The following is a 25623-nucleotide window of genomic DNA, read 5'->3' as shown; positions in this document are numbered from 1 at the left end:
TAAAGGGAAGACCTTTTAGAACAAAGATGAGGAGAAATGTCTTTAGCCAGAGAGTGGTGAATCTATGGAATTCATTGCCACATAAGCTGTGGAGGCCAGGTCATTGAGTGTATTTAAGACTGAGATGGACAGGTTCTTGATTGGTAAGGGGATCAAAGGTTACGGGGAGAATGGGGTTGAGATCCTTATCAGCCATGATTGAATGGCGGAGCAGACTCGATGGGCCGAATGGCCGAATTTCTGCTCCTATGTCTTATGGTCTTCTAGTCTCATTTGCCAGTTCAGTCATATTATGATCGCTGCTACCTAGGGATGCCTGCACTAGGTCATCAATTAATCCTATCTCATTGCTCAATACCAGGTCTAGTATAGCCTGCTCTCTGGTTGGCTCCAGAACGTGCTGTTCTCAGAAGTTATCCTGAAAACATTCTATGAACTCCTGATCTATGCTACCTTTGCCCATATGACTTTTCAGTCTATATGTAGATTAACACCCCCCACGATTATTGCTGTACCTTTCGGACAAGCTCCCGCTGTCTCTTCTTTTATACTCTGTCCTATTGTGTAGCTATTATTAGAAGGCCTGTACACCACTCCCACAAGTGACTTTTTGCCTTTATCATTCTTCATTTCAAACCCAAACCGCTTCTACATCATGGCTTCCTGAAGTTGGGTCATCCCTCTCTAATGTGCTATACCATCATTATAACAGAGCCACCCCTCCACCATTTCCTAGCTTTCTGTCCTTCCTAAATGTCTCTCACTCTTCAATATTCACATCCCAATCTATGTGATCCTGTAGCCCTTTCTCTATAATGGTTTTCAGGTCATACTTATTTATTTCTATATGCATTATCAGTTCACCTGTTTTGTTTCGAATGCTATGTGTGTTTAGATACAGTGTCTTTAGTTTTGTCCTTATTATTTTTGTAACGTCCAGACTTATCTGTTGATTTTATTCTTAGATTTGTACTCTCTGTTCCTTACTGTCACAGTCTGTTTATGATTTCCCATCTTAATACCTGTCTCTCTTGCCTTGTCTCTACTTCTTCGTTTATCACATCTTCCCAAATTTGATCCCTTGCCCACACCACCCTGTTTAAAACCCTCTCTACGTCCCTAGTTAGGCAGCTCATGAGGACACCAGCCCCACTGTGGTTCAGGTATAGACTGTCCCAATGATACAGATCCTACTTTCCCCAATATGGTGCCAGTGCCCCACAAACTGGAACCCACTTCTCCCTCTGAGTTTGTGCTATAGACACAGTGGCAAGAGAGTTTCTTTAACTCCAGATTCTAATATGCTGCAGTCTCACTTGGCAAGTGCTTTTTTTGGAATGCAGCTGAGTGCAATTTCATTCTTAGTCATGCTATAATAAGAGTCCAGACTCTCATTAATTTTAGTAAATTCCATAGTACTGATTAGACACTAAATCAAAAGCCTCAGACCCTATCATGGTGAGGAAAACCTTTACTTTATCCTCACCACTTATTTGTTTTCAACCAAAAGTGTATCCTTTGTTCATAATTACACCTGTCCTCTTTAAGGTTGAATTCCTTCATTGTCCCCAAATATGGCTTCAGTGCAGTTTTCTTTCCAATTAATTTGGTATCATGCTGACTCACTGAGCTGTTCATGAACATGATATGCACATAGAGCTAAGACTTCTTCAAATTCAATTTTAGGAAGTGCAAAAATGTCACTCCTCTTCAGTACTTCTCGAATGAAATGTAAAAAAAAATTCCAACCCACTCTCATCTCAATCCCTTCTTTGCATAATTACTGAGAGAAGAACTGCCATGTGGACTCATGGCAGGCAGCCATTATTGAAATAGCTTTATTTACACCTCCCTAGCAAAGAGGGTAATATAACAAAATGCTCAGCTCTTACAATGTAGTACACTGCTTGTGATTGTTATGTGGTGGAAAGTGTGTGTGTGACATATAACTGTCTTTTCTGTAACCATCTTCAAAGCTGAATAAGCTGCTTGTGCTCACTATTTAGGCTTGCATATGAAGAATGATCATCTGAATGGTATACTAATTGGAAGGCTCTTGTCTTATCGTACTGTGGCATCTTCCACATTATTTTACATTTCTTGACACTTTCCTCCTTTTGGAGAATAGTGTGGAGTATTGGAAAGATTGCAGGCTGAATGACAATCTGTTGAACCTACTTAAGACTGTATACCTTAATTTCAATTGGACATTGAAAGCATTAAAGGGAGTTGAGAGAACAATAATATAGATAGCTCTTTGAGCTGAGTTCTGTTGTGGATATATTTTCACTGGGAGCAGAGGCTTGAGAAAGGCCACCACTCAGGATTGACTGCAAAATTTGCTGGCATAGAACGAAAAGAACAACTCCCAAATGAGATTAGAAGAACTTTCTGTTCCTTCCTGCCTTCCACACAGAGTAACAAGCATTTGGAACATATTCCCAGCCAAGCTAGTCAGTGTTGTGTTCCAAATGTCAATTTGGATGACATTGATGAATTCTCAAATGCAGATCACCCGTTTTTGAGTGAGCAATGGTTTTAAAATTGTGGCAGGGAGTACTGAGTTACTCCATTCATGTGCAATGTTCACTTGATCACAGGATTTGAAACTATGTCTAACCCCTCATTCCAGGTTTCAGTTTTGGGTGTGCTGCTTCAAGTGTCAGTTGTGGCTTAGTTGATAACACTCTGACCTCAGAGTCACTGTACTCCACCCGAGGGCTTCAGCAAAATCTAGGTTGACACTTCAATGCAACAATTAGGGAGTGTTGCACTGTTGCTGATGCCTTCTTTTGGATGAAATGTTAATTGAGGACCCACCTGCCCCCTCTACTGGGGGTAGAAGATCTGATGCAGTACTTTGAAAAGGAGGAGAATTTTCTCTGGTATCCCGGCCAATATTTTATCCCTCAATCATCACAAAACACAGATGATCACATTTCTGTTTGTAAGAGCTTGTTGTGTGGAAACTGGCTGCCACATTTATTACATTACTACAGTGATTACACTTCAAAAGTACTTCATTGACTGTAAAGTGTTTTGGGATGTTCTGAGGTTGTGAAAAGCACTATATAAATGTAAGTTTTTTCCTTTTTCCTTAATTTAAGTTTTACTGCAGAGTCACTTTAGTCCTTTGTCCATCAGTAGCAGTTTCAGTCTGACGTGCATTATAATTTCTGTATAGTGACTTGTCACTGAAGTTGATTAGCTTCAGGACGTTATGTAAAAAATCAGTAAGTTTGAATTGGGAGAGTGGAACCAGGCTGGAATAATAAGTTATTGATATATTGCCAATTATGGCATTTAATTTCCTCAGGAGGAACAGAAGCAGTAAATTAGATTAACATAATGGATAGATTATCACCTGAAAAGGTATAAGTGATCAATTTTACCAACCTTTGACCTATTCAAATGAATGACTGGTGGAAGGACATGAAAATTTGTTTTTCTGAGAAATCTTAGCTCCTCAAAGATAAAGCTAAACTCTTGACTCTGTCCAAGGGCTGACAGCATGCAGGTTTACCTATCCCACTCTAGCCTGTTCACAGGCAGGCCTTTGGACCCATGTATGCAAGAACCTTGTGAGTGAAAAGCAAATTGGGCAGAACATACTGTGAAAATTGAATGTTCCAAGAAAAAAAATGACTTGAAGATAGGGGCCATGAATTGGTGCAAGAGAAGTAATGAGAAAAAAATAACATTCTCAGGGGCTCTGAGAAAAGTTGCTGGAACTGTTCCTATCAGAAAAAGTTGGTGATAGAAGAATGTAGCTGGATGCAGAAATGGTTTGGGCAAGATTAATCTGCACAAGCAGATACTGGAAATTATGAAGTGCATAAGCCACTAATTTCCACAGGGATAGAGAGAGAATGAGAGCAAGAGATATGTATTGTGTGTTTTTCCATTTTGAGAATGACCTGCGGATGCCTGTTCACACTTGTATGGTGGATATCCTCACCTCTATCAGATTTTGTCTTCAATGCGATTTGAGCTGTTTGGGTGTTTTCTGTGCTCTGTTCTAATCTTCAGCTTTATGTTGGTGGACTATGTCTGAACTTACTTAATATAGAGCTACTCTCAGTAATCGTTGCTATGAAACTATCATAAATTATCATAAAAATCCATCTGGTAGACTAATGTCCTTTAGGGAAAGAAATCTGCCATTCTTACCTGGTCTGGCCTACATGTGATTCCAGACCCTCAGAAATATGGTTGACTATTAACTGCTCTCTGAAATGGCCTAGTAAACCACTCCATTCAAGAACAATTGGGGATGGGCAACAAAAGCTGCCCTTGCCAGTGATGCTCACATCCCATGAAAGAATAAAGAAAAAAATAAGTAGGTTTCTGAACAGAAACAGAAGAAAACAAATCTAGTCATGATTTTCTTTGAAAAGAATGATGTGAGTTAGGGCATTGTAAACTAGTTTGTATTATGTTGGCACTGGGGAAATAACCTGGAATGATTTATAAACACTTTCAGTATTCATCTGAATACAATAAGTGGTGTGAAATGTGATCAGTGGTAATTAAAAGCAACGTATCAGCTTCTGAAATCTATTGGAAGATTTTTTGAAGAAGGAACTGAATTAATGGATTTAAAGTCTGTAAGATGTATATCTTAGGTTTCAAGACTGATTTGATAATCCACATGTGAAGCTTTGGAAGATAATTTAAGTTTGTGAAATTAATGAGATATCTATCTTGTTGGAAAACAGTCTGCCTTTATAGATCTCTGCAGGAGCTTCATTCACACTGCTGATAAACGATATGGAAGCATTTGTTTTTGATGGTAGCGCAAGATTTGTTGATGAGACTAAGCAATGTGCCCACGTAACTAATGTAGATTGTCCAGATGTCTCAGCTTTGGAACAGCAGATAGATTTTAATGTAAGTAAATCTAGGATGGTGTGCATTGACATAGGGACCAAGAGCATTTTGCATACAGTGAAATTTGGGTCTACTAAGAAGAACAGAAGCTCAGGACTTTTTGATACTTTTTTCACTTGACCTGATGTCATGTCTCATCCAATTAAACTTTACTGAGGATGCCTGATGGTGAATGTATGCTGCTATTCCCTGATGTCTTTTGGCCAACCATTATCCGTGATTTAGCACTAGAATAACATCGCGATCCGATGTACTTTTCCAATTGTCTACTAATAAGCGCTTGACATTTTCTTCCTTGATTTTGATCAGGATCTGAGCAATACCGAAGCTGCTTCCTTCCATTGATGCACTGGAGAAAGCTAAATTTTTCCAATTGCCAAGGCAGCCTCCGGGAATTGGGATATTATCCAAGTCTTTAGCATGGAGGGAAAATGTAGATGCAGACAGCCTTTGCAAATTAAGTCGTAACTGTGGTGGAAGAAGCCACACACTCAAAATTAATAAACCTCAAGATTAGAGATTAATGCACTTTCCCAGAGTATTATGTATGTGGAATAAACTGTCAGGCTACTAACTCCCTTTTAAACCAAGCTAGATGAATCTGACTCAATAAAGGGATGTAAAGCTGTACGCTGAAGCGTAGACTTGGACGATCCAATGCTACATGGGAAATTAGTACACTGGTTTCTTTGCAACCAGGAATATGAAAATGTTTGCTGTAAGTGTGCAGCTAGTCTAGATTGAATAGAATTCAGTGGTAGAATCAAGTGTGATGTTGCGCAGCTGGCTTGGGGAAAGGAAGAGGAAGTTCAGGAGAAATTAAATAGAATCTATTGAAAGTTTTACTTGCAAATATTGAGCTTCTAGTCTCAGGCTTGTCCCATTGGTAGCACACTCAATTCTGCCTCAAAGTCATAGATTCGAACTCTATTCCAGAGATTTGACCATATAATCCAGACTGACAGTTTAGTGCGCGTGGCATAAAAGATCCCATGGCACTTACTTGTAGAGTCAGGGAATTCTCCCAGAATCCTGCTCGATTTTTACCCCTTCTTCAACATCACTCTGATCATTAATTTCCATGCCATTTATAGGATTTTCCTGCAATACATATGGACTGCTGCATTTCTCTACACTCCAGCAGTGACTATGTTTCCAAAGTGTCCAGTGGTTTTGAAATGCTTTACAATATCAGGAGCTGTGAAGGTAATGTGTAACTGCAAGTACTCTCTCCTTCACCTTTTGGGGATGCAGTTGGACGGAGCACCTAAACAACAAACTAATTTTCCAAATCCTTGCTTCCCCCATCAAGGTCATTGGGCCTTTTAAAATTTCACATTAACTTTGGCTTTTTGAAAACTAACTTGACTATTTTTCTTTCCTTTAAGGGAAAACAAATACATATTGCTGGGTATTATTGCTGCAGCAAGCTCTAGGTTCCATGAAAATCCAAAGTGGTATTCAGCCTTAATGACTTTCAGAGCTGCTATACTATTTTAATTAAGGCAGACAACTGGATTTTGTATTGCAGTAGTGTTACCACCCAGCCAATGTTTGAACAGCTTCCCAGAAATTTTTATCTGGACGCTTAAGTCCGGTACCTTGCCCAGTTGACCACTCTTCATCCATGAGCCTTAATGGTGTTGTAGGCTGTTTCAGTTGGTTTTATATACATTCATGAGATGTGGGCATCGCTGGCTAGGCCAGCATTTATTGCCCATCCCTAAGAGAACACCTTGAGAAGGTGTTAGTTAACTACCTTCTTGAACTGCTGTAGTACATGTGTTGTAGGTACACCACAGTGCTGAGGGAGTTCCAGGATTTTGACCCAGCGACAGTGAAGGAACATTGGTACAGTTCCAAGTCAGGATGATGTGTGGCTTGGAGAGGAACTTGCAGGTGGTGGTGTTCTCATGCATCTACTGCCCTTGTCCTTCTAGGTGGTAGGGGTCACAGGTTTGGAAGGTGTTTTCAAAGGAGCATTGGTGTGTCCAGCATTGCAGCTTGTAGATAGGATAGACTGCTGCCACTGTGTGTCAGTGGTAGAAGGAGTGAATGGGGTGCTGGTCAAGTGGGCTGCTTTGTCCTCGATGTTGTCGACCTTCTTGAGTGTTATTGGAGCTGCACTCATCCAGGAAAGTGTAGACTATTCCAACACACTCCTGAGTTGTACTTTGTAGATGGTGGACAGGCTTTGGGGGTCAGGAGCTGAGTTAGTCTTTGCAGAATTCCCAAGACCTGCTCTTGTAGCCACAGTATTTATTTGGCCAGTCCAGTTCAGTTTCTGGTCAATGCTAACCCCCAGGATGTTTTTAGTGGAGGATTCAGTGATCGTAATGCCATTGAATGTCAGAAGAGATGGTTAGACTCTCTTGTTGGATATGATCATTGCCCTGGCACTTGGGTTGAGTGAATGTTATTTGCCACTTATCAGCCCAAGCCTGGATATTGTCCAGGTCTTGCTGCACATCAACATGGGTTGTTTCAGCATCTGAGGAGCCGTGAATGGTGCTGAGCACTGCGCACACATGTGTAAGCATCCCCACTTCTGACCTTATGATGGAAGGAAGGTCATTATTGAAGCAGCTGAAGATGGTTGGGCCGAGGACACTATCCTGAGAAACTCCTGCAGTGATGTCATGGGACTGAGATGATTGACCTCCAACAACCACAACCATCTTCCTTTGTGCTAGGTATGACTCCAACCAGTGAAGAGTTTTTCCCCTGATTCCCATTGATTCTAGTTTTGCTAGGGCTCCTTGATGCCACACTCAGTCAAATGCTGCCTTGATGTCAAGCGCAGTGATTCTCACCTCACTGAGTTCAGCTCTTTTGTCCATGTCTGAAGCAAGGCTGTAATGCGGTCAGGAGCTGAGTGGCCCTGGTGGAACCCATACTGAGTGTCATTGAGCAGGTTATTGCTGAGTAAGTGCCGCTTGATAACACCATTGATGACACTTTCTATTGCTGTTATGATCGAGAATAGACTGTGGCGGTAATTGGCCGGGTTGGATTTGTCCTTTCTTGTGTGTAGGACATACCTGGGCAATTTTTCACATTGCTGGGTAGTTGCCAGTGTTGTAGCTGCACTGGAACAGCTTGGCTCAGGGCGTGGCTAGTTCTGGAGGACAAGTCTTCAGTACTGTTGCTGGAATTTTGCCAGGGCCCATAGTGTTTGCAGTACCCAGTGCCTTCATGGAGTGAATCTCATTGGCTGGAGATTGGCATCTGTGACGCTGGGACCTTAGGAGGAGGCCAAGATGGATCATCCACTGAATACTTCTGGCTGAAGCTTGTTGCAAATACTCCAGCATTATCCTTTGCACAGATGGGTTGGGGATATTTGTGGAGCCGTTCCTCCTCTTAACTGTTTGATTGTCCACCATTGTTCATGACTGGATGTGGAAGGACTGCAGAGCTTAGATCTGATCCATTCGTTGTGGGGATGCTTGATCCTGTTCTCTGCCAATGATTAATATATTGATATCCCCGGATTTACAAATGTGGGAATCCTATGCAAGGGGTGCTGAGGTCAATTGTATCTCAACTGCAACTCTGGCTCAAATCAGCTAAATTGGTGCAGAGCATGAATCTGATCGAAATGTCTGTTGCCTAAAACTTTCTCAGCAGTCTCAGCAATAAGGCAAATGTTAGAAGACAAGCCATGATCCCAATCTATGCCTTGATGCTGTGCTACCCTCTGTCTGGATAATGGCAATACTTTGAAGCAAAGGATAATGTCAAAGTATATAGTTTGTATACATTTTCTAATTCTGTTAACTATTTAGAGTTTAGCCTGAGCTGTAAATGGTGCATTATATACTCTAGAGGGGTATTTTATTGTACTGTCTGGGTGGGGCTAATGCAATCTTAATATCCTACACTTAGGAGCAGGCAGTAGGTTTTAAGTAGTCTTTTAAAGTTGGAGAGTGAGATAGAGAGAGAGACAAAGACTAAGTTTAGGGCCTAGACAACCAAAAGCATGCTCACCAATGGTGGATTGATGAAAATCAGGGATGTGCAAGAGGCTTTAATTGGATGAGTGCAGAGTGCAGGGATCTTGGAGAGTGTGGTCACTGGAAGAGGCTCCAGAAATGAGGAACAATGAGGCTGTGGAGTGATTTGAAAACAGGGATGAGAATTTTAAAATTGAGGCTTTGGCAGACCAGGAGCCCAAGTTGGTCAGTGAACATGAGGTGATGGATGAATGGGACTGGGTACGAGTTTGGATATGGGCAAGTAAAGTTTTGGATGTGTTGAAGTTTCTAAGGGCAGAAACGTGGGAGGTCAGACAGGAGAATAACGATTAATAATTCAGAGAGAGTGTATTCACTTGCTACCATGGCAGCTTGGGAATTTGAATTCAGTTGTATAAGATAGCTGGAAACAAATCAAAGTTGATATCAGTAAAAGTGACTAGGATGTTGTCTTTTTGTAAAGACCCAGCCGGCTCTCAACGTTCTGTGAGGAGAGAAATCTGCCATCCTTACCCCAGTGTGTCCAATGCATGACTCTAATTCCATACCAACTTGGTTGAGTTTTAACTACTCTCTGAGGCGTATCAAAGCTGCTGTTGGCAATTCAAGAAGGCCAAGTGTCAACTTGTGGAAACTAGGATAGAGCTTTGACATTATAACCCTGAGAATGAATTTAAAAAAACAACTGAAATAAATTGATTTGAGTTTTTCGCCTGTTGTTTACCCCCCTAGTTCCAAAAATGAAGCAGTCTGTCCGTATGCAGCAAGACCTGGACAGTAGTCAGGCTTGGCCTGGTAAGTGGCAGATAGATTCCCTCCACTCAAGTGCCAGGTAATGACTATCTCCGACAAGAGAGATTTGAACCACCTCCCCATGACATTCAATGGCATTACCATTGCTGAATCATATGAACCTTTGAATTAGGAGCAGGAGTAGGCCACTCGGCACCTCGAGCCTGCTCTGTCATTCAATAAGGTCATGGCAGATTTGATTGTAACCTCAACCCCACAATCCTGCCCACCCTGAAAACCTTTCACCCCTTATTAATCATGAATCTATCAAGCTCTGCATTAAAAACATTCAAGCTCTGCATTAAAAACATTCAAGCTCTGCATTAAAAACATTCAAGCTCTGCATTAAAAACATTCAAGCTCTGCATTAAAAACATTCAAGCTCTGCATTAAAAACATTCAAGCTCTGCATTAAAAACATTCAAGCTCTGCATTAAAAACATTCAGACTCCCTTCCTCAAAAGACGGTGGAAGCAGAGTTCTAAAGACACTCAACCCTATGGGAGAAGAAATTTCTCCTAATCTCTGTCTTAAGTGAGCAGCCCCTTATTTTTAAACAGTGACCCCTAGTTCTAGACTCTCCCACAAGAGGAAACCTCCTCTCCAAATCCACCCTGTCAAAATCGCTCAGGATCTTAAAGGTTTCAATTAAGTCGCCTCTTACTCTTCTAGGTGTCAATGGATATAAACCTAACCTGTCCAGCCTTTCCTCATAAGACAAACTGCCCATTCCTGGCGTTAGTCTGGTAAACCTTCTTGGAACTGCTTCTCTAATCCATTGGTATCTTTCTTAAAATAAGGAGACCAGTACTGTACACAATATCCAGATTTGGTCTCACCAATGCCCTGTACAACTGAAGCATAATCTCCCTACTTTTGTAATCAATTCCCCTCTCAAATTATGACATTCTGTTAGCTTTCCTAATTACTTGCTGTTCCTGTATACTAACCTTTTGTGATCATGCACTAAGACACCCAGATCCCTCTGAATCTGAGTTCTCCATTCTCTCACCATTTAGATAATCTTTTTTATTCTTCCTGCCAAAATGAGCGATTTCACATTTGCCCACGTTATACTCCATTTGCCAGATCTTTGTCCACTCATTTAATCTACCTGTGTCACTTTGTCCTCTTCACAATTTACTTTCCCACCTATCTTTATGTCATAAGCAAATTTAGCAACTATACCTTCAGTCCCTTCATCCAAGCCATTTATACAAATTGTAAAATTTAAGAACAAAATTTTAAGGGCAACTTTTTCATTTATATTACACAGGGATGTGAATGCGCCTTTCAATGGATTTCATTCTGTCCCTAAGACATTGCTAGATAACTGTTTAAAATAAGAATTGCATGGCACTTTGATCATGAAAAGCCAGAATATTATAGGCTTTCTAATTAATTCCTACAGCTGAGTTCTTTACTCTGTCATGTTTTCAAAGATCTAATGCTATAATTACAGCATAACCTTCCAATACTACATGAAATGTCTAACTTCCTTAGCACAAAAAATTACAAAGAACAGCTTTAAAGCTTGAGGTTTACACATGGACTGGAGAATTGGAAGTTCTGAAATAAAAACGTTGAATGCTGGCAAAGGAGACTTGCTCAATCAGCATGGGAAATAGAAAGATGTGCTATTGTTTCAATCTGCAACAAAACCAAACATTTTGGCTGCTTGAGGAGTTGCAGCCAGCTTGCTGCGAACTAAAAAACACATTTTTCAGACTAACTTGAGTACTCAGGACTAGAACTGATTGCAGTGTTGATCGTCCCTGTATTTATTTTATTTCCCTTTTCAGCTCCAGTTATAGCTCCGCTCACTTGCCACTCATTCATCGCTCCCTCAAGCTGAACCAGACAAGGCAAAAATCTTCCGGTATAACTCGTCTCCAAGCGGAGCTTCAAACTGCATAATGGTAATATCACTGGACCAGAGAGGCCTTGGGTTCAAATCCCACCATGGCAGCTAAGGGAGTTTAAATCAATTAATTAATAAATCTGGATAAATAGCTACTTAATGATGACCATGAAGCTACTGGGTTTTCGTAAAAACCCATCTGGTTCACTCATTTCCTTCATTGAAGGAAATCTGCCGCCCTGACCTGAAGTGGCCCACATGTGAACAGAAGAAATAGGAGCAGGAGAAGACCATACGGCCCGTTGAACCCGTTCACCAGTTATTGTGATCATGGCTGATCTTGGGCTTCAACTCCACTTTCTTACTGGCTCCCCATATCTCTTGATGCCCTGAGACACCAAATATTTGGTTTAATTGAACTTTAAATATATTCAATGATGGCGCATCCCTAACCCTCTGGGGTAGAGAATTCCAAAGATCCACAACCCTTTGAGTGAAAAAATTTCTCTTAATCTCAGCCCTAAATGATCAGCCCCTTTTCGTGAAACTGTGCCCCCTTGTTCTGGGTTCCCTAGCCAGGGGAAACAACGCCTCAGTATCTACCCTGTCAATCCCCTTCATGATTTTGAATGTGAATCAGCTCAATTTACTTCTTAAGCCAGGAATGTCAAGCCTGCTGTTAGTGCCATCTTTAATTAACTTTTATAAATGCATTTTGAAATATGTTTTTTCAAAAAGAATTTGAATTCCTAGTTGCCCTGTTGATACTGATCTTCTTTCACTGGTTGATAAATCAAATCTCTGTCTGGCTGTGGGCTCTGAATTCTAATTTTCTCAGGATTGTGTAGCTGACTTTCGGCAAGTTAGTTAAAATCAGGGTCCAGTGTGCATCACTTTGAATTTGCCTTGTGATCTGTTCTGATTTACTAGTAAAATTGAAACTGCTCACTGCTATTATGTGTAGTCCATTGGTGCATTTTTGGAGAACACAGGTCCCTGTGAAACTTTGGCTGGAAATCCAGGTTGGAAACCTATAAAGTGAGTCAACAAGAAGGTGACAGATGAGTGTAATGTGGAGAAATTGAGGTTATTCTCTGGTAGGAAGAATGGAAAAAGATGGTAAGAAACAAGAGTTTGTGTGCTTAGGGATTGGAGTTTCTTTGTACAAGAAACACAAAGTTAACATGCAGGTACGGCAAGCAATTTAGGAGCTAAATATTGTATTGACCTTTATTGCAAAAGGGCTAGTGTACAAGAGTAAGGAAGTCTTGCTGCATTTGTACAGGGCCTTGGTGAGACCACACCTGAAATACTGTGTACAGTTTTGGTTCCCACGTGTTAGGAAGCTCAAAATTCTTGCCTTAATTGGGAATTCGGAGGCCAGGAGCTCCAGTTCCCAGCAGGCCTCTGGATGACTTGTGCGTACATCAGCTGGGAAATGGCCGCACACGCGCAGTTTGTAGTTTTTGTTTAACGATCTTTGGGCCTTTTACATATAAGCCAGCCAGGAAAGGGCTGCACATATGCAGTAAGCTTTTTTATCCTCTTTAGGCTGGGAACCGACCTTGTGCACATGCAGAGAAGAAAAGGAAGCAAAGAGGTGAAATGGTGCAAAACTGCAGGTCAGCTGACCTGGAACTGGAGTGCCGTTGGAGAGAAGGTCCCAGGGAGCAGGACACAGGGAAGGGGACAGGGAGAAGGACCCAACCCAAGAAGATGGTCCCAAACAGGGTGTGGGACAGAAAGAGGTCCCAGAAGAAAGTTCCAGGCAGGAATAAAGATTCCGAAAGTGCTGCAAGTAGCAGACTTGAAGCAAAGTGGGCTTGAGAAGAGCCCAGAAGATCGAGAGGGCAGCTGAAGGCTGGTGCTTCCGTACTGCAGGCCGTAAGGGCAAAGGTACCCTTTTTGGAGCAGCGGTGTTCTGCTTGGTATGGCTGAAGATCTGGAAGCGTGATTGTACTCTGAGATCCAGGGGAAAGGAATCCCAGAAGATGAGATTGAAATCCTGGAGGTGGATCCTTGTTGAAGCCATCCGAGTGGGAGCGAAGTTTGGAGAGAACTCCAAGGCGAGATCTTTAAATATGGAGATTGGAAACCCTCATGAGAAACAGAGTTTCAGTGAGACTGGTTGGTTCACAGTGTGACGATTGTCTGGGTGCATTGTTGAGAAATCCATTGAATCTGCTTTGGTTGCATCTGCCATTTACTTTGGAGTGTGGCTTGTCTGACCACAGTTTGCCTGTTAATTCACATGTACCGCATACTTGCCTTGAATATTAAGAGTATAAGATAGATATGCTAAATTTATCTTTCCCAATTTTGTATGTTTCTGTAAAGACATAGCTGGGGTGAGGGCATAGTGAATATTTGAATCATATTCTTGTGTTTGTATTGAGATCTTTCCAACCTTTTTGTCTTCTAATATAGTTCACTTCTCTTGTTTAATAAATGTTTTATTTTTCATGTTAAAAGTTCATCAGACTCCTGTGAATTTGTTCAGTAACTTACCCCCACAGTTTCTTAAAAAATAAATTTGCATCTCTGAAGCCAGGTTTCACTCTGGGATCTGATTTGCCCAGTAGTAACTTGAGCTGGAATCATATAACACTGAGGATATACTTGCCTGAGAAAAAAATTTGCTATGAAAGTTCAGCAGATTATTTCATGGGATGAGAGGAATGTTATAGAGTCATAGTCATAGAATTTTATAGCATGGAAAGAGGTCCTTTGGCTCATTGTGTCCGCACTGGTCATCAAGCCCCTATCTATTCTAATCCCATTTTCCAGCTCTTGGCCTGTAGCTTTGTACTCTATGGCATTTCAAGTGTTCATCTAAATACTTCTTAAATGTTATGGGGGTTCCCGCCTCTAGCACCCCCTCAGGCATAGAGTTCTAGAAACACCCCACCCTCTGGGTGACAAAAATTTCCTCAAAACCTCTGTAAACCTCCTGTCCCTTACCTTAAGTCTATGCCACTTACTTTGGAGTTTGGCTTGTCTGACCACAGTTTGCCTGTTAATTCATATGTACTGCCTTGAATATTAAGAGTATCAGATAGATATGCTAAAATTATCTCTCCCAATTTTCTATGTTTCTGTAAAGTCATAGCTAGGATGAGGGCATAGTGAATATTTGAATCATATTCTTGTGTTTGTATTGCATTGAGATCTGGTTATTGACCCCTCCAGTAAGGGGAAAAGTTTCTTCCTAGCTACCCTATCTATGCCCCTCATGATTTTGTACACTTCAATCAAGTCTCCCCTCAGCCTTCTCTGTTCTAAGGAAAACAAACCTAGCCTATCTAGTCTCTCTTCATCGCTGAAATGTTCCAGCCCAGGCAATGTCCTGGTGAAGCTCCTCTGCACCCTCTCCAGTGTAATCATATCCTTCCTATAGTGTGGCGACTCCAGATGTGGCCTAATTAATGCTTTATACAGCTCCGTCATAACCTCCCTGCTCTTGTATTCAATGCCTTGACTAATAAAGGTATGTCCCATATGCCTTTTTAACTGCCTTATCTACTTGCCCTGCTGCCTTCAAGGTTCTGTGGACATGCACAGCAAGGTCCCTCTGATGCTCTGTACTTCCTAGGGTACTACCATTTATCATGTACTCCTTTGTCTTGTTAGTCCTCCCAAAATGCATCACCTCACACTTTTCGGGATTAAATTCCGTTTGCCACTGTTCTGCCCATTTGACCAGCCTGTCGATATCATCCTGTAGTCTATGGCTTTCTTCCTTGCTCTTAACCATGCCACCAATTTTCGTGTCACCTGTGAACTTACTGATCATACCTCCTACGTTCATGTCCAGATCATTAATGTACACTACAAACGGCAAGGGACCCAGCACCGAACCCTGTGGCACCCCACTGAACACAGGCTTTCAGTCACAAAAACAACCTTCGTCCACCACCCTCTGCCTCCTGTCACTAAGCCAATTTTTGATCCAAATTTCCCTGGATGCCATGAGCTCTTACCTTGTTGACCAGTCTCCTGTGCGAGACCTTGTCAAAAGCCTTACTGAAGTCCATGTAGACTACATCAACTACACTACCCTCATCTAGTCACCTCCTCGAAAAGTTCAATCAAATTTATTAGACATGACCTCCCCCTGACAAAGCCATGCTAACTACCCTCAATTAATCTAAAATAAAAGCATAAAAGCTTCTGTTGAAGAGTCATCCAGACTCGAAACATTAACTGTGTTCTTCTCTGCAGATGCACCTTCAACATCTCTTTGTCCTTTTGTCTGTGACATCTTTTGGCTATCTCCTCCTTTCACTGACCCTCTATTCAGCTCTACTTGTCCCACCCCCCCTTAAACAAGCTTATATTTCACCTCTTTTCTATTTTTCCTTAGTTTTGTTGAAGAGTCATATGGACTCGGAACGTTAACTGTGTTCCTCTCTACAGATGCTGCCAGACCTGCTGAGTTTTTCCAGGTATTTTTATTTTTGTTTTGTTCTCCATCTACCTACTTGGGTGAATGTAAAAGATCCCTTGGCACTGTTTGGAAGAAGAGCAGAGGAGTTATCCACTATGTCCTGGCCAATATTATCCCTCAATGAGCATCACAAAAAAAAAAGGATTATCTGGTCATTATTACATTGCTATTTGTGGGAGGTTGTCTGATCTCAAATTAACTGCTGCGTTTCCTACACTAGAATAGTGTCTTCACTTCAAAATTTACTGCATTGTCCATAAAACACTTAGAGGTACATGGTGGCTGTGAAAAGCACTATATAAATACAAGCCTTTCTTTTCTTCTTTGGACTGGAGTTTAGAAGAATGAAAGCTGATCTCATTGAAACATAGGTTAGATGCTAAAAAACTGTTTGGCCTGGCTGAAGTATCTAAAACTAAGGGGACAAGGAGTCGGCCATTTGGGATTGAAGCAAGGGGAAATTTCTTCTATGGAGGTTTGTGAATTTTTAGAATCCTTTAACCAGAGGGTTGTAGATATAGTAATTAGCGGTATATTGGGAGGCCATTCAGCCCATTGCTTCCATACTGGCTTCCGCACGGAGCAATCCAGTCAGCCCCATTTCCCTGCTCGGTCCCCGTAGCCCTGCAAGTTTATTTCCTTCAAGAGCCAATCATTGAGCCTTCTTCCACCCTTGTGGGTAGTGAGTTCCAGGTCATTAACGCTCGCTGTGTTTTTTTAAAAAAAATTCTTCCTCTCATTTCCCCCTGCATCTCTTGCTGACATCTTAAATCTGTGTCCCCTAGTCCTTGTACCATCGCCTCAGGCTGTGAGGTGGAGTAGGTGATACGGGCCGTGTTGCCAAGAAGATGCATGGTAGTTTAAGACAGAGCAGTCTGTGTATGCAGTTAGATGAACAGAAATGTATGGGGGGGGAGGGGGGGTGGGTCCTGTGAAAAGGATGAAATGCTAAGCTGGTTTAGAGTTAAAGGTTGTAATATTTGCCAACTCATCAAATAAATGTGCTGCAGTGAGAGAATTCGGCATTCGTGAAAAACTGGTATGAGAATGGGAGATGGAATCTGCCCTAAAGAAGATGCATAAGACTAACTATGACTTGAGAACAAAGACCAACCACTGGCCTGACCTTGAGAAGCATGTATTGGAATGGGCCCCTGAAAATCGTCAGAATGGCTACATTGTTGACAGAAGTGCAATGATTATCTGCACTTAAGTAGGCTTCATTGAACCCTGAGTCAAGCAAAGATTTCAGAGCAACAGCTAGCTGATGTAACTTCTTTATGGAACAGAAATGTCTAGTGTTGGAGCAAAAGATGCCAGTCTTCAGCCAATTTGATTCATTCCACGTGATATCAAGAAACAGCTGAAGGCACTGGATACTGCGAAGACTATGGACCCTGACAATATTCTGGCAATAATAAGACTTGTGCTCCAGAACTTGCTGTGCCCCTAGCCAAGCTGTTCCAGTACAGCTACAACACTGGCATCTACCTGGCTATGTGGAAAATTGCCCAGGCATGTCCTGTACACAAAAAGCAGGATAAGTCCAACCTGGCCAATTATTGCCCCATCAGTTTACTCTCCATCATCAGTAAAGTAATGGAAGGGGTCATCAATGGTGCTATCAAGTGGCACTTGCTTAGCAATAACTTGCTCACTAATGCCCAGTTTGGGTTTTGCCAGGGCCACTCAGCTCCTGACCTCATTACAGCCTTGGTTCAAACAAGGACAAAAGAGCTGAACTCCCGAGGTGAGGTGAGAGTGACTGCCCATGACATCAAGGCAGCATTTGACTGAGTGTGGCATCAAGGAGCCGAGCACAATTGGAGTCAGTGGGAATCAGGGAGAAAACTTTCTGCTGGTTGGATTCATACCTAGCACAAAGGAAGATAGTTGTGATTGTTGGAGGTCAGTCATCACAACTCCAGGACATCACTGCAGGAGTTCCTCAGGGAAGTGTCCTAGGCCCAACCATCTTCAGTTGCTTCATCAATGACCTTCCTTCCATCATAAGGTCAGAAGTGGGGATGTTCGTTGATGATTGCACAATGTTCAGCACCATTCGTGACTCCTCCAATACTGAAGCAGTCCATGTCCAAATGCAGCAAGAACTGGACAATATCCAGCTTGGGCTGACAAGTGGTGAGTAACATTCGTGCCACACAAGTGTCTGGTAATGACCATCTTCAACAAGAGAGAATCCAACCATCATCCCTTGATGTACAATGGCATTACCATCACTGAATCCCCCACTATCAACATCCTGGAGGTTACTATTGACCAGAAACTGAACTGGACTAGCCATATAAATACTGTGGCTACAAGAGCAGGTCGGAGGCTAGGAATCCTGCAACGAATAACTCACCCCAAAGCCTGTCCACCATCTACAAGGCACAAGTCAGGAATGTGATGGAATACTTCCCACTTGCCTGGATGGGTGCAGCTTCAACAATACTGAAGAAGCTGGATATCGTCCAGGACAAAGCAGCCTGCTTGATTGGCATCACATCCACAAACATTCACTGCCACCACCACCGACGCACAGTAGCAGCAGTATGTACCATCTACAAGATGCACTGCAGGATTTCACCAAGGCTCCTTAGACAGCACCTTCCAAACCCACGACCACTACTACCTAGAAGGACAAGGGCAGCAGATGGATGGAAGCACCTACCACCTGGAAGTTCCCCTCCAAGTCACTCACCATTCTGACATGGAAATATATCGCTGTTCCTTCACTGTTGCTGGGTCAAAATCCTTGAACTCCCTTCCTTCCTAACAGCACTGTGAGCATACCTACACCACATAGACTGCAGCAGTTCAAGAAGGCAGCTCACCACCACCTTCTCAAGGGCAACTAGGGATGGGGGGCAATAAATGCTGGCCCAGCCAGCGATGCCCACATCCCGTGAATGAATTAAAAAATGACCAAGGTCATTCAGAGACCACCAAAAGATCATGATGCCAAAGTTCCCACTTTCCAGAAATCCTGCTTCAGAGCCTGGCAAAAATGCAAGTACCCATTCTGTCACATGGTCAACGTGGATGAAATGCCTGTGAATTTTGATATGTCCAGCTACTGAACTGTAGAGCAGAATGGTTTGAAAACAGTTACAGTGAAAACCACAGGACAGGAGAAGGCAAGATTTGTGGTGGTATGAGCCTGCGTGGCCTATGGCAATTCTCAAATGTAAAACCATACCAAAAATCGGGTTCCCTGTTGGAGATTTTGAGCATGGCAGTAGTTGGATGGATAAGAGTGTTTTTGCTTTTAAATACGACCTTAGTTTGTGTCATTTCTCCTCATAATATAATCCTTGGGTCCAGGTACCTTTCTGGTAAACCGACTCTGCTGTTCCCCCCAAGGCCATTATACCCTTCTTAAGGTGAGGTGCCAAGAATTGCTTGTAGTACTCCAGTTGGGGTCTAATCAGGGGTTTTTATCGCTGAAGCTTGACTTCTGCTCTCTTCTCATTCTCGTCGTCTAGATATAAAAGTCAGCATTCCATTACCCCTCTCTGATGGTTTTCTGTATTCATGACATTTTAATGTCCTGGGGCACCTGGACCTCCACTGTTCTTAGATTTTTACTGTTCAGAAAATGCCTTTTTAGATTTGCCTACATTGAAATACATTTGCCACAGTTTTGCCCATTAATTTAATGTATTAAGATCTCTTTGTAATTTTATGCTTCCGAATGCACAGGTTAAAATGCAACCTATCCCTTTGTGTCACTGGCAAATTTGGATATGTGACTTTCTATCCTAGCACCAGTGTTTTGACGTTGCCGTTCTGTTTTGCTTACTCAATTCACCTGCCTCTCTTGCACCCCTCCTCATTACTGGATGATGAAGTTTTGTTTCCGCCCCCACTCCCACTCCCACTGTGACTCCTCGTTTTTGGGTGAGAATGTTGCTCATTTTGCAAAGGCTGATTACAGTGATGGCCAGATGTGTCACCAGTTGAAATAAAAGGGGCATCAAGTGCCAACAGCAGAAAGTTGAAAGACCTGTAATGCGTGTTACTGAAATAATGAATAAAGCAGAAGAGATACTCGCTGAATCACTGGTGTCTCCAGCAACCTAGGAATATTAATTGGTCCCTATAGCCTGATATTACAGGCGTTAGCTTGACTAAAATCAAACTGGCGAATCTGATGATTAAACTGCTTTACATCATAGCTCCTAATTTTGGCACAGGCATAGATTCAAGTGTCAAGATCCAGTTTCTTATTTCTCTGCCCCCTGATGATGTTGAAGACTGGCTGCACTGAAATAACTCTTTTTCGTTGCTCATTTGTTAGCATTTCGAATCATAAGGCTGTGGGTCTAAGTTCTACGCCAGGAACTAAGCGCAAAATCTAGTTAACAGTGTAGTGTGGTACCAAGGAGGTGCATGCATTGTTCAAGATGCTGCCTTTTGTGTTAGTATTGAAACTGAGTCCACATCTATCTGTTCGCTGGATTAAGCAGAGGTAAAAGTGTGGGAGCAGAAAGAGAAGCATTGCAGGTGATTCTTTGGCTACAGCTGGATAGATAGGAATGAAACCAGGTGAAAGGACTCTCGCCCAGCTGGACAACAGAGGAGTGACAATGAAGTGCAATGGTGTAGTGAACTGTGTTAAAGGCTGCAGACAATTCGAGATGATGAGGGGTAGTATATCTTTGTCATAGCTATATAGAATATAATTGTGGCTTTGATCAGGGCCATTTCAGTGCTGTGGCTGGGACAGAAACCTGATTGCTGGAGTTCAAACACAATCGCAGGAAAGATGGGAACTAATTTGGAAGGCGTCAACATGTTCAAGGACTGTGAGAGAAGATGATGATTGGAGATGGGGTGGTCGTTTACAAGGATGGAAAGGTGTTTTTTTTTGGGTAGAGAGGCAGTGACAGCAGGTAACAGCCATTGCAAAATAATATATATGTGAAAGTCTTTTATTCCCCCTTCAGCCACTGAGGAATACATTGAGCCTTTGCTCAACATACTCCCTGATGGAACAGCCAACACTGTTCTGGGAAAATATGAGCATGAGCCTAAGTAATTTCACTCTGTGGCGTACTCTGTTGGAACTTCCAATTGTCCCATTACTGCACTGCCTTAAACACGTATCTGATTTAAGATTAGAATTGGCTGTCGAAGCTTACCTGATTCATTTGGCCTCTACTAGATGTGGTGCTGAATTAAGGCACTGCATTTCCACCCAGCAGTTGCCCCAGATTTAATACTTTCCAGTCCCCTTAACACCTGCAGATATTGGAACATGGAACACAGGAAATAGGAGCAGGAGAAGGCCATTCGTCCCCTCGAGTCTACTCTGCCATTCAGCTAGATTGTGGTTAATCTTCTAACTCAACGCCATTTTCCCACGCCATGACCATATCCCTCAGATTTCTACACATTAAAGACATCATTGATCTCTGTCTTGAACATTTCCCTGGGGTAGAGAATTTCAAAGATTCACCACCCCCTGAGTGAAGAAATTCCTCCTCACCTGTGTCCCCAGGTTCTAGACCCCATCACCCCCCCCCCCCCCCCCCCCCCCCCCAAGCCAGGGGAAACATCCAAACACCCTTCCTGCACCTACTTTGTCAAGTCCTCTAAGAAATTTGTATGCTTCACTGAGATCAACTCTGATTCTTAACTCTAGCAAATCTCTCTGCATAGGGCAATCTCACCATCCCAGGAATCAGTCCGGTGAGCCTTTGTTGCAGTCCCTTTATTGCAATTACATCCTTCCTTGGGTAAACTGTGCGCTCTATACAATTGCAGTAAGACGTCTTTACTTCTGTAATCTAATCCTCTTGCAATAAAGGCTAACATACCGTTTGTCTTCCTAATTGCTTGGTGTACCTGCATGTTAGCTTTGTGACTTATGAACAAGGTAGTCCCTTTGGACGTCAACACTTCCCAATCTCTCACCATTTAAGAAGTACTCTGCATTCCTGCTTTTCCGGCCAAAGTGGATAACTTCTCATTTTTCCATGTTCTATTTCATCTGCCATGTTCTTGCCCATTCACTTAGCCTGTCTAAATCCGCTTGAAGCCTCTTTGCATCCTCCTCACAACTCATTCCCACCTCGTTTTGTGTTGTCAGCAAACCTGGAAATATTACATTTTGCCCTCATACCTATATTATTAATGAAGATTGTGAATATCTCAGGCCCAAGCACTGATCCTTGCGGCACCCCAGTAGTCACAGCCTGCCAACCTGAGAGTGACTCGCTTATTCCTACTGTCTGTTTTCTGTCCGTTAAATGGTTCTCAATCCGTGCAAGTATATTCCCCTAAGCCCATGTGCTCTAATTTTGTTTGCTAACCTCTTGTCTGGGACCGTATCAAAAGCCTTCTGAATATCCAAATAAACCACATCCACTGCTCTCCTCCCCTTACTATTCTGCCAGCTGCGTCCTCAAAAAGCTCAAAGGTTTGTCAAACATGATTGCCCTTTCGTATATTCATGTTGATTCTGGCCATTCCTACCATTTTTCTCTAGTGTCCAGATATCACCTCCTTTAGAATAGATTTTAGCATGTTCCCTACTAATGTTAGGCTAACAGGTCTGTACTTGCCTGTTTTCTCTCTCCTTCCTTTCTTAAATAACAGGGTTACATTTGTTACCTTCCAACCTGCAGGAACCATTCCAAAATTCTACATATTCTGGAAGATGAACACCAATGTATCCACCATCTCTACAGCCATGTCTTTCAAACACTCTGGGATGTAGATCATCAGCTCGAGGGAATTTATCAACTTTCAGTCTCATTAATTTCTCCAGTTTTTTTTTTACAAGTTCTGATTTCTTTCAATGCCTCATTCTTCCTAGTCCCTTGGTTCTCTAGTATTTCTGGGATGTTTTTCGTATCTTCCTCCATGAAAACAGAGACAAAGTATTTGCTTAGTTTCTGTGCTATTTTGTTATTGTCCATTATAAATTCTGCTGTCACTGCCTATAATGGGCCCACATTGGTGGGTGGTTCCTGAGAGATGTTTTCCATTTAAGTTTTTAACAGCCAGTAACTATAATCTATGATGGCTCTGCTTCCTAACTGATACTTTTCTTATACACAGATAATCGATTGCAGACACACTTCTTTTGTCTATTTCTCTACACACTCTGCTTTGATTGTCATGGCAGATGTTTTTAATTATCCATTGATGTTGCATTCAAATGGGAATTGCTTTTTGTTTCAGCTCATTTCTCCTTTCACAGTAATTTCTAAAACATAAATCACTTCTAGTTCCCTTGAAGGTAGTGTTTGCATCAGTGACATACACCGGCATATCTGCTAGCACCAATCAGGGCAGTAGCAGCACATTACCGCATTAACAAAAGTCCTCAGTAGTAACAATGTGAATTGTGCTTTAGCTATAAACCTTATAATGGACACCTGGGAGAGTGTGATGCAAAGAACAAATACTGAGTGGCTGCGTGTGGCATATTCTAAAGTAATAATCCAAGTAAGGGTTTCAGAGCTTCTTCTAAACTGAGAGCTACGCTCAATTAGTTGAACCCCAAAATTAAATTGCTGTCAGTAATCCCCTGTGACTGCTAACATTGTTAGTATGTTTACAAATATTTTTTTTTGGTTTTGTTTTTAGTCTGAGTGTGTTCGATTGTGACATAGCATTTTCTCAGACATTAGATTATCTCTGGTGGAATGAAGAATAAAAGGGGGACAATTTTTTTTATTATTAAATTTTCAGGGAGAGGGAATAGAAAAGAGAAAATCATTTTCTTTGTTGTATTACAAGGAAACTATAGCAGATTTGAACCCTATACACAGAGTGACTCTTAATGTGTTAAATTAGATAAGGTGCCCATATGGGGCACTGAGATTTAATAGAAGCTCTGTTAATGACCCCTTTTAGAGGCATGGTTTTTGGTCATATGCAAAGGCCTGTATGAAATAAATGATTTGGAGAGTCTTTTTGGAAACCTCAAAGTTTCGTGGCTGGATTTTCAATACAGGGTAGGGAACCTGATGCCCAGATTATTTCTTGGACCCAACCCTGCGTCTGCATTGCTGACGTGGCGCTATATTAACATGCAACCTCCCGGAGGGGAGCTCGGCACCCAATGAAAGGTGCCAGTTGCTTCCCGGAGACAGAAGCTGGCTTTGGTGTGCAATGCTCAAAGCTCGGCAGGAGCCGTGACTGAGTTTGCTGTTGTCTTGCAGATTGGAGCACGCAGGAGAGCAGAGGACCAGCACGGTAAAGACACGTGGCCAATTGGTTAATGACAAGTACTTGTCCAGCTCTCTTGAAGGGATGACAATGTTGTGCTACTACTTGAGCAGCTTAGCTGCAATAAATTTTTTTTTAAACCAACATTTTAATTCAGCAGAAACATCACATTATGTCTCCCGTATTGCTCCCTACTTGTGTGCGCTAACATGTGCCAGACAGTTTGCTCTTCACGTGTACAACTTTGAAAATCTCCTTCTGGCTGTCTGCAGCCCATTAACAAGCTCTTCATTGTGCTTAACAACCAGTTAATTGGAAGCAAGCAGGTTGCCGACTCCATCCCACCCCCTTCACTTTGAAGATAGCAATGTATCCTCGTGGTCTCAAGTATTTTCTCTGACCTTGATTTTAGTTAATGCTTTGCTAGCAAATGTAAGGTAACGAGTCAGAATGGTTTTGTAACTTATTTTGCCCATTGAATCTATCCTATGCTTCATGGACATCCACCACCACCTTGTAAAGGGGTAATGAAATGTTGGTCTTCATCTTAAGTTATCCTGTAGTTATATAGACTCCAGACCCCATCTGGAATACTGCATTCAGATTTGGACATCACACCTCAGGAAGGATCTATTGGCTTTGGAAGGGGTGCAGTGCACATTCGCCAGAATGGTACCAAGGCTAAAAGGGTTAAATTGAGGGCAGGTTGAATAAACTTAGCTTCTAGTTGCTTGAGTTATACAAAATCAGGAGGTGTGCTGAATGAGGTATTTAAAATGTTATGAAAGATACGATAGAGTAAGTACAAACTGTTTTCTCTGATAGGGAAATCTGGAACGAGGGGGGTTTAATCTTAAAATCAAAACTAGACCATTCGGGAATGAAATTGGGAAGCACCCAGGATTCTGGAGTTCTCTCCCTTAAAAGGCTGTGGATGCTAGGAGAAGTGAAGCTTTCAAGTCTGAGCTTGATTAGATTTTTATTGGGAGTATCAGTTTGGAACAAAGGCAGGTAAGTGGGCACTTTACTACATTAGAGGTACAATATGAATGCAACTTGTTGAGCTATGGAGGAAGGGGAAGCATAGAGAGGAGACGTGCCGGTGTGAGATGTATACAGTGTGTAGTTGGAAATTTGGCTTTGGTGCAGAGAGGTAAAGAGCTGTTCCTTTTCCTTTTTTTTCCCAGTAGTTGGTGAGTTTTCTTCCTTTGCCATCAAGCTAAGTGAATGCAGTTTTTTATTAGTTTCTGTGTAGTTATTAACCAATTGATTAATTAAATAAATAAGGTTGGACAAAAATGGCAGGGCTGGTGGTGTGATGAGACTGCAGCATGTGGGAACCTATGGAAGACACTGCAATCCCGGACATCATACCTGCAGTAAGTGTCTGCAGCTCAGGCAACTTCAGCTCCGAGTTGCTGAGCTGGAGCCTAAGTTGTGCACATTCTGGGGCATCACAGAGGGAGAGA

General features: G+C 42.1%; 1 protein-coding gene across 3 annotated transcripts in view; it reads left to right on the top strand.

Annotated features, from left to right (window-relative positions):
- Positions 1-25623, top strand: part of snx25 (sorting nexin 25) — a 251246-nt gene that overhangs the window by 57433 nt on the left and 168190 nt on the right. The window contains exon 1 of one of the 3 annotated variants that reach the window (XM_041186049.1): positions 11525-11578. The exons of the other annotated variants lie outside the window; for them this stretch is intronic. The gene's annotated coding sequence lies outside the window, so the exon portion shown is untranslated. Of the gene's footprint in view, positions 1-11524; positions 11579-25623 lie in introns of those variants that run through there. 3 annotated transcript variants of the gene reach the window in all.

The sequence above is a fragment of the Carcharodon carcharias genome, chromosome 4 (genome assembly GCF_017639515.1).
Source record: "Carcharodon carcharias isolate sCarCar2 chromosome 4, sCarCar2.pri, whole genome shotgun sequence".
NCBI classification, from domain to species: Eukaryota; Metazoa; Chordata; class Chondrichthyes; order Lamniformes; family Lamnidae; genus Carcharodon; species Carcharodon carcharias.
The sequence above is the reverse complement of the archived record's forward strand: the minus strand, read 5'-3'. Positions and strand labels throughout refer to the sequence as shown.